General features: G+C 46.2%; 1 pseudogene; it reads right to left on the reverse strand.

Moving 5' to 3' along the window:
* Window positions 1–3592: 3592 nt before the first annotated feature.
* LOC124040468 lies at window positions 3593–5964 on the reverse strand (annotated as a pseudogene).
* Window positions 5965–8487: the final 2523 nt, after the last annotated feature.

Below are 8487 nucleotides of genomic sequence, written 5' to 3' on the forward strand. Positions count from 1 at the left end.
AATTTGTTTTGATGAGTGATTGTGGAAATAAATAGGGCTATGCTCCCCAAATAAAAAACATTTTGAGAACACGCCTCCTAAAAGGTCTGGCCCTGACACCCACTCTGCGCCAGCAGGTGCACCGTGTCGGCCATGACACCCACTCTGCACCAGAAGGAGCACCGTGTCGGCCCTGACACCCACTCTGCACCAGCAGGTGCACCGGGTCGGCCCTAACACCCACTCTGCACCAGCAGGTGCACCGTGTCGGCCCTGACACACACTCTGCACCAGCAGGTGCACCGTGTCGGCCCTGACACCCACTCTGCACCAGCAGGAGCACCGTGTTGGCCCTGACACCCACTCTGCACCAGCAGGAGCACCGTGTCGGCCCTGACACCCACTCTGCACCAGCAGGTGCACCGTGTCGGCCCTGACACCCACTCTGCACCAGCAGGTGCACCGTGTCGGCCCTGACACCCACTCTGCACCAGCAGGTGCACCGTGTCGGCCCTGACACCCACTCTGCACCAGCAGGAGCACCGTGTTGGCCCTGACACCCACTCTGCACCAGCAGGAGCACCGTGTTGGCCCTGACACCCACTCTGCACCAGCAGGAGCACCGTGTCTGCACCACCGTCATCCCTGACACCCACTCTGCACCAGCAGGAGCACCGTGTTGGCCATGACACCCACTCTGCACCAGCAGGAGCACCGTGTCGGCCCTGACACCCACTCTGCACCAGCAGGAGCACCGTGTTGGCCATGACACCCACTCTGCACCAGAAGGAGCACCGTGTTGGCCCATGACACCCACTCTGCACCAGAAGGAGCACCGTGTCGGCCCTGACACCCACTCTGCACCAGCAGGAGCATCGTGTCGGCCCTGACACACACTCTGCACCAGCAGGTGCACCGTGTCAGCCCTGACACCCACTCTACACCAGCAGGAGCACCGTGTTGGCCCTGACACCCACTCTGCACCAGAAGGAGCACCGTGTCGGCTCTGACACCCACTCTGCACCAGCAGGAGCACCGTGTTGGCCCTGACACCCACTCTGCACCAGCAGGAGCAACGTGTCGGCCATGACACCCACTCTGCACCAGCAGGAGCACCGTGTTATCCCTGACACCCACTCTGCACCAGCAGGAGCACCGTGTTGGCCATGACACCCACTCTGCACCAGAAGGAGCACCGTGTTGGCCATGACACCCACTCTGCACCAGCAGGAGCACCGTGTTGGCCCTGACACCCACTCTGCACCAGCAGGAGCACCGTGTTGGCCCTGACACCCACTCTGCACCAGCAGGAGCACCGTGTTGGCCCTGACACCCACTCTGCACCAGCAGGAGCACCGTGTTGCCCTGACACCCACTCTGCACCAGCAGGAGCACCGTGTTGGCCCTGACACCCACTCTGCACCAGAAGGAGCACCGTGTTGGCCATGACACCCACTCTGCACCAGCAGGAGCACCGTGTCGGCCCTGACACCCACTCTGCACCAGCAGGAGCATCGTGTTGGCACTGACACCCACTCTGCACCAGCAGGAGCACCGTGTTGGCCCTGACACCCACTCTGCACCAGCAGGAGCACCGTGTTGCCCTGACACCCACTCTGCACCAGCAGGAGCCCCGTGTTGCCCTGACACCCACTCTGCACCAGCAGGAGCACCGTGTTGGCCCTGACACCCACTCTGCACCAGCAGGAGCACCGTGTTGCCCTGACACCCACTCTGCACCAGCAGGTGCACCGTGTTGGCCCTGACACCCACTCTGCACCAGCAGGTGCACCGTGTCGGCCCTGACACCCACTCTGCACCAGCAGGAGCACCGTGCACCCACTCTGCACCAGCAGGTGCACCGTGTCGGCCCTGACACCCACTCTGCACCAGCAGGTGCACCGTGTTTATAATTTTCTCTTTATCCTCTCTATTCACCCTTCTTCAAAGAAAACTGAAACATCACCTGTTTTTTGTTCACTTTCAAATCTCTATTCCGTTCCTTCTTTAAAGAGGTACATTCTGTAACATGAATCCATGTTCAGACTGTGGAGTGGTTGGTTCTCATTTACTCTCCTTTCCATATGGTTTAGAACAACAAGTTTTGAATATGAAAAAAAAATTCAGGTGAGATTAATTGAATTTCTGTAGTTTTTCTTAATCATATATATACCCTTTTCTTTCACATTCATTACACCGTGACCTGTACTTTTATGAATTGACAGAACTACGAGCTGGCTTGCAATGAGCCCTGCCGTGTATTTTATTTTTATTTATTTTATTTTACCTTTATTTAACCAGGCAAGTCAGTTAAGAACATATTCTTATTTTCAATGACGGCCTGGGAACAGTGGGTTAACTGCCTGTTCAGGGGCAGAACGACAGATTTGTACCTTGTCAGCTCGGGGTTTGAACCCACCTTCCGGTTACTACCAGCAGGTGCCCCACCGGAGCTGATACGGAAGAGGACATAATCCTGGAGCTCCATCTGCCGTTCATATAGTCTAGATACACTTTTATTTGAAGTAGTTTCATCACTAAACCAGAAGATGTTGCTCAAAACATAAGCACATCTGATGCAGAAGAAAATATACACCCAATGGTTTCAGAGCCAGTAAAACCAAAATGGAGACCCAATGGTTTCAGAGCCAGTAAAACCAAAATGGAGACCCAATGGTTTCAGAGCCAGTAGAACCAAAATGGAGACCCAATGGTTTCAGAGCCAGTAGAACCAAAATGGAGACCCAATGGTTTCCCACTCTGCACCAGAACCAAAATGGAGACCCAATGGTTTCAGAGCCACCAAAATGGAGACCCAATGGTTTCAGAGCCCCAAAATGGAGACCCAATGGTTTCAGAGCCAGTACAACCAAGTTGAAACCAAGCAGAGGTAGCACCCAATGGTTTCAGGGCCAGTAGAACCAAAATGGAGACCCAATGGTTCCAGAGCCAGTAGAACCAAAATGGAGACCCAATGGTTCCAGAGCCAGTAGAACCAAAATGGAGACCCAATGGTTTCAGAGCCAGTAGAACCAAAATGGAGACCCAATGGTTTCAGAGCCAGTAGAACCAAAATGGAGACAGAATGGTTTCAGAGCCAGTAGAACCAAAATGGAGACCCAATGGTTTCAAAGCCAGTAGAACCAAAATGGAGTTACAGTTAACCTAGTTTAGATGTCAATATACTACAGTTAACCTAGTTTAGATGTCAACATCCTAGTTAACCTAGTTTAGATGTCAACATCCTAGTTAACCTAGTTTAGATGTCAACATCCTAGTTAACCTAGTTTAGATATCAACATCCTAGTTAACCTAGTTTAGATGTCAACATCCTAGTTAACCTAGTTTAGATGTCAACATCCTAGTTAACCCAGTTTAGATGTCAACATCCTAGTTAACCCAGTTTAGATGTCAACATCCCACAGTTAACCCAGTTTAGATGTCAACATCCCACAGTTAACCCAGTTTAGATGTCAACATACTAGTTAACCTAGTTTAGATCTCAACATCCTAGTTAACCATCCTACAGTTATTGCAGACTGAGTGAATGGGTCTTCATGGTTTTTGTTCTTATCAAATCTCAGTATTGAAATGAAGAATGTAAAACCGTGTTTCACAGCGTGTTGTTTGCTGTGGTCCAGCGCCACCAGACCACCTTCATCCTGTCCCAGACTGCATCTATAGAGTCAAAAGCTGTGCGGACGGAGATGGAGAACTCATAGGTGTCCTTGTTGAACTCTTCGTGGTAGTAATCGATCACGAAGCGGACTTCGTTCCCACAGCGGGTCCACGATCCTGTCGGTCCAATGACAACTCATATCTGAAGACAGATACGAATAAAATAATTCAAAACATCTTATACTGTGAAATGGACTTTGAACGCTTCTCAAGGCCCTGCTTCTATCATATCACGTCCTTTAATTCAGAATGTACTCTGCACATATAACTTCTTCGCACAAACATTTCCAAGTAGAGGACTACAAAGTTATTGACAGCAATTTTCTCTCACCCCATCCAGTGATGCATTCGAGCCCTAGAGAAGAACTCCTTGGCTTTAGCCCCCCAAAACGTTTCAGGGACGGACCGCGTGGACATTTCCTAATAACAAGAAACGTCAAATGTCAGCCAGAACGAGTAAAAACATTTTTTGTTATTTCCTCCTCATTTCCTCATTCCTCATCAGTCTGTAACACGGTGAAAGCAGTTTCAGGGACGGACCGCGTGGACATTTCCTAACAAGAAAAGTCAAATGTCAGCCAGAACGAGTTAAAAAAATATATTTATTTCCTCCTCATTTCCTCATTCCTCATCAGTCTGTAACACGGTGAAAGCAGATCTGGAGGTCTGATGGGTTATTGAACGTTTGGAAAGGCTTCTAAAATGTATTCTCCATCGATTATGCCTAACTTTAACATGATTAACTATTTTTCCTTTATTTAACTAGGAAAGTCAGTTAAAGAACAAATTCTTATTTACAATGACACCCTAGGAACAGTGGGTTAACTGCATTGTTCAGGGGCAGAATTTACTGATTTTTATCTTGTCTGCTCTGGGATTTGATCTAGCAACCTTTTTGGTTACCGGCCCAACACTCTAACCTCTAGCCGACCTGTCACCCCTAACTATAACTATTTATTTTAATTTGTAATTTTTTACCTTTATTTTACTAGGCAAGTCAGTTAAGAACAAATTCTTATTTTCAATGACGGCCTAGGAACAGTGAGTTAACTGCCTGTTCAGGGGCAAAAGGACAGATTTGTACCTTGTCAGCTCGAGGATTCAAACTTGCAACCTTTTGGTTACTAGTCCAACACTCTAACCACTAGGCTATCCTGCCACCTCTACGCTCTAACCACTAGGCTACCCTGCCGCCTCTACGCTCTAACCACTAGGCTACCCTGCCGCCCCACTATGAATAACTAAATCCAGGAATGTCTCTTTTCTCTACTCACCTGGCGTGGAGGGCCCCCACTTCAGATTCTCCTGCCATGCCTGCTTGTTGTTCTTGTTGTGGATCTTGTCTTGTTGACCCAGGTCATCTTCCCTTCAGTGCCACCTGGTTGTGGGGAAGTAAATCGTTTTCTGCTGTTTTAAGCCACAGTGCTGCACCGTGTTGTCTCCTGCTTCTTGAAAGCACAGACATACAGGCCAACAGACTTCATGCCACAGTCCAGTGAATGTTTCCAGCAACAACAACCAAAGCCACACAGGTGACACGTAGCAATTTTACATATCAATTTCATAGTCATGGCACGCTTTGTGTAAGAGATATTGAATATTGAAAGCTCAAAAAACCTAGAACCAGAAACAATTATAACATTTCTACAAAAAGAAAAGTGTTGGATTTTTCCTCTATCCTCCTCTGATTGGTGATATTTCATTTTCCTAGTCATGGCACGCTCTGCGCAAGAGCTATATGAGAGATCACCATGATGTCACAGACTTAACAGAAAACATTGCAGTCAGAACACATCGCAAGCACTGTTCACAAAAAGCTCTCCACCCTTCAATACAGCTAGTAGATTTAACCCTTTGTAAATAGCATGACTGTAGTACGATGTAAGCCTATCTAACATCATCAATGTAGCATTAACCTTTCCTAAGCCTTAACCTTTCCTGAGCCTTAACCTTTCCCAAGCCTTAACCTTTCCTGAGCCTTAACTTTCATCAACCTTTCCTGAGCCTTAACCTTTCCTGAGCCTTAACCTTTCCCAAGCCTTAACCTTTCCTGAGCCTTAACCTTTCCTGAGCCTTAACGTTTCCTGAACCTTAACCTTTCCTGAGCCTTAGCCTTTCCTGAGCCTTAACCTTTCCTGAGCCTTAACCTTTCCTGAGTCTTAACCTTTCCTGAGCCTTAACCTTTCCTGAGCCTTAACCTTTCCTGGGCCTTAACCTTTCCTGAGCATTCCAGAACTTCTGTTCCGAGGAGTAGACCCGGTTCTTATTGGTTCCAGCCCCTGGGATCTTAGACTCCTCTCTGTTCATTGGCAGGGGGGGTGAGTTGGTCAGGAGCAGGGAGTTGGATGGGGGGGGGGGGGGGGTTATAATAACATTAGCCAACATGTTGAAACTTTTTCCTTTTAATCAGCTTTTATAAAGTGGATTTTCCCCACATCAAGCCTTTCCCTTCACTATTCTTGTTGAACACTGTTCTTGTTGAACACTATTCTTGTTGAACACTGTTCCTGTTGAACACTGTTCTTGTTGAACACTATTCTTGTTGAACACTATTCTTGTTGAACACTATTCTTGTTGAACACTATTCTTGTTGAACATTGTTCTTGTTGAACATTATTCTTGTTGAACACTATTCTTGTTGAACACTATTCTTGTTGAACATTATTCTTGTTGAACACTATTCTTGTTGAACACTATTCTTGTTGAACACTGTTCTTGTTGAACATTATTCTTGTTGAACACTATTCTTGTTGAACACTATTCTTGTTGAACACTATTCTTGTTGAACACTAACTATTCTTGTTGAACATTATTCTTGTTGAACACTATTCTTGTTGAACACTATTCTTGTTGAACACTATTCTTGTTGAACACTATTCTTGTTGAACACTATTCTTGTTGAACACTATTCTTGTTGAACACTATTCTTGTTGAACACTGTTCTTGTTGAACACTGTTCTTGTTGAACATTATTCTTGTTGAACACTATTCTTGTTGAACACTGTTCTTGTTGAACACTATTCTTGTTGAACACTATTCTTGTAGATCATAAGCACTTTATCCTCTTACTGACCATGTTAGTTGAGTTGATGTCAGTCTGGCCCTGTGCAGCTGCCGTCTTCATAGTACACTCTACAAACTCATAGGCCCAGGCGCACCTGAGGCAGCAGCGTGCATCTGTTGTGCAGGGGCATCAGCAGTAGAATGGTACATGGGGGCACTCGGATGGAGGGTCAACTACTGAGGCCATGGATTCGACAAGTCAACGTTACAACACAGATCTAGGTAGGTCACAGTCAGGAAAAAGTCCTGCTCCAATGAGATAAGCTTCACAGAATAGAATGTGTTGTCGTCAGAGCGGAAAATGGTTTCCTCCACCTGTCAGCTACATATAACACAGATCAGCCAACATCAATCTCCACACAAAATGCAAATGGTAAAAAAATATATATATTTAAAAATATTTACATTTTATTGTCACATACACCAGGTAGGTGCAGTGAAATGTGTTTTTATTACAGGGTCAGCCACAGTAGTACAGCACCCCTGGGGTAAATTAGAGTTAACTTAAGTGCCTTGCTCAAAGGGAACATCGACAGACTCTACACCTCTTCGGCTCAGGTATTCAAACCAGCAACCTTCCGGTTGCTTGCCCAATGCTCTAACCGCTAGGCTACCTGCTACCCTTTAAATCTTTATCCACTATTACTAGTAACAATAGTACATGGTAAACAAAGCTCAGGAAAAACAACAACAATAATATATACATACAAATAAATACATGGTTCTGGCTCAGTGGAGGCTGCTGAGGGGAGGACGACTCATAATAAGAGCTGGCACGGAGCCAATGGAATGGCATCAAACACATGTAAACCATGTATTTGATACCAATTCAATTCTGCTCCAGCCATTACAACGAGCTCATCCTCCCCAATTAAGGTGCCACCTGTGCTCCGGTGTTGTGCCAAAAAGCCCCGCCCCCCTTGCCAGAATACCTTGCTAGAATGTCCTTCAAGCCAGTCAGAAACGAGTATTCAACAAGACTTAAAATATGTTTCATTAATTGGCGTTATTTGGGCATTTTACCATTACGCTGTGAAACATGGATTTATTGAGAGTGGTCACGAGTGTTTTGATGATACGTCATATGAGGACGGGAACCATCCAGAACATGTTCACTTTTTATGAAGGGCTTCAGTTTCTACGATCCATAAACCCTCTGCAGTGGTCAGTAGTAAACACAGTGAACGGGTGTCGGGTCGCGCAACACATACGTAATCTGGATGTGATTGCAACGTTAATTCGGGAAACAGTACCATAGCAGACCTGTAGGTGTCAATGTAACTCTATAGTGCAAATAAAACCAACGTTTATCGGTCTCGTGCACAGTGTTGCAGATTTTAGCGCAGGTGCAAAGATAACGATTATATTTCTACCTTCAACAATGCAGCAATATCTAGCAATACAATAACAATAGACACATGGTCCAAAAGACATATCAGAATGATCAATATCAGAACGAGCAATAAGAGTCCAGAATTTAAATACGTATATATATGCCATTTAGAAGACGCTTTTATCAAAAGCGACTTACAGTCATGTGTGCATAGATTCTACGTATGGGTGGTCCCGGGGATCGAACCCACTACCCTGGCGTTACAAGCGCCATGCTCTACCAACTGAGCTACAGAAGGATGTATGTGAATGGTGTGTGTATAGTCAATATTGACAGTGCATGGATAGAAAAGGTGTGGACAGCAGTAGTTATATAGGATGAACCATGACTAGAATACAGTATATACATATGAAGTGGACAGCAGTAGTTATATA

Source organism: Oncorhynchus gorbuscha, linkage group LG07 (assembly GCF_021184085.1).
Source record: "Oncorhynchus gorbuscha isolate QuinsamMale2020 ecotype Even-year linkage group LG07, OgorEven_v1.0, whole genome shotgun sequence".
NCBI lineage: Eukaryota > Metazoa > Chordata > Actinopteri > Salmoniformes > Salmonidae > Oncorhynchus > Oncorhynchus gorbuscha.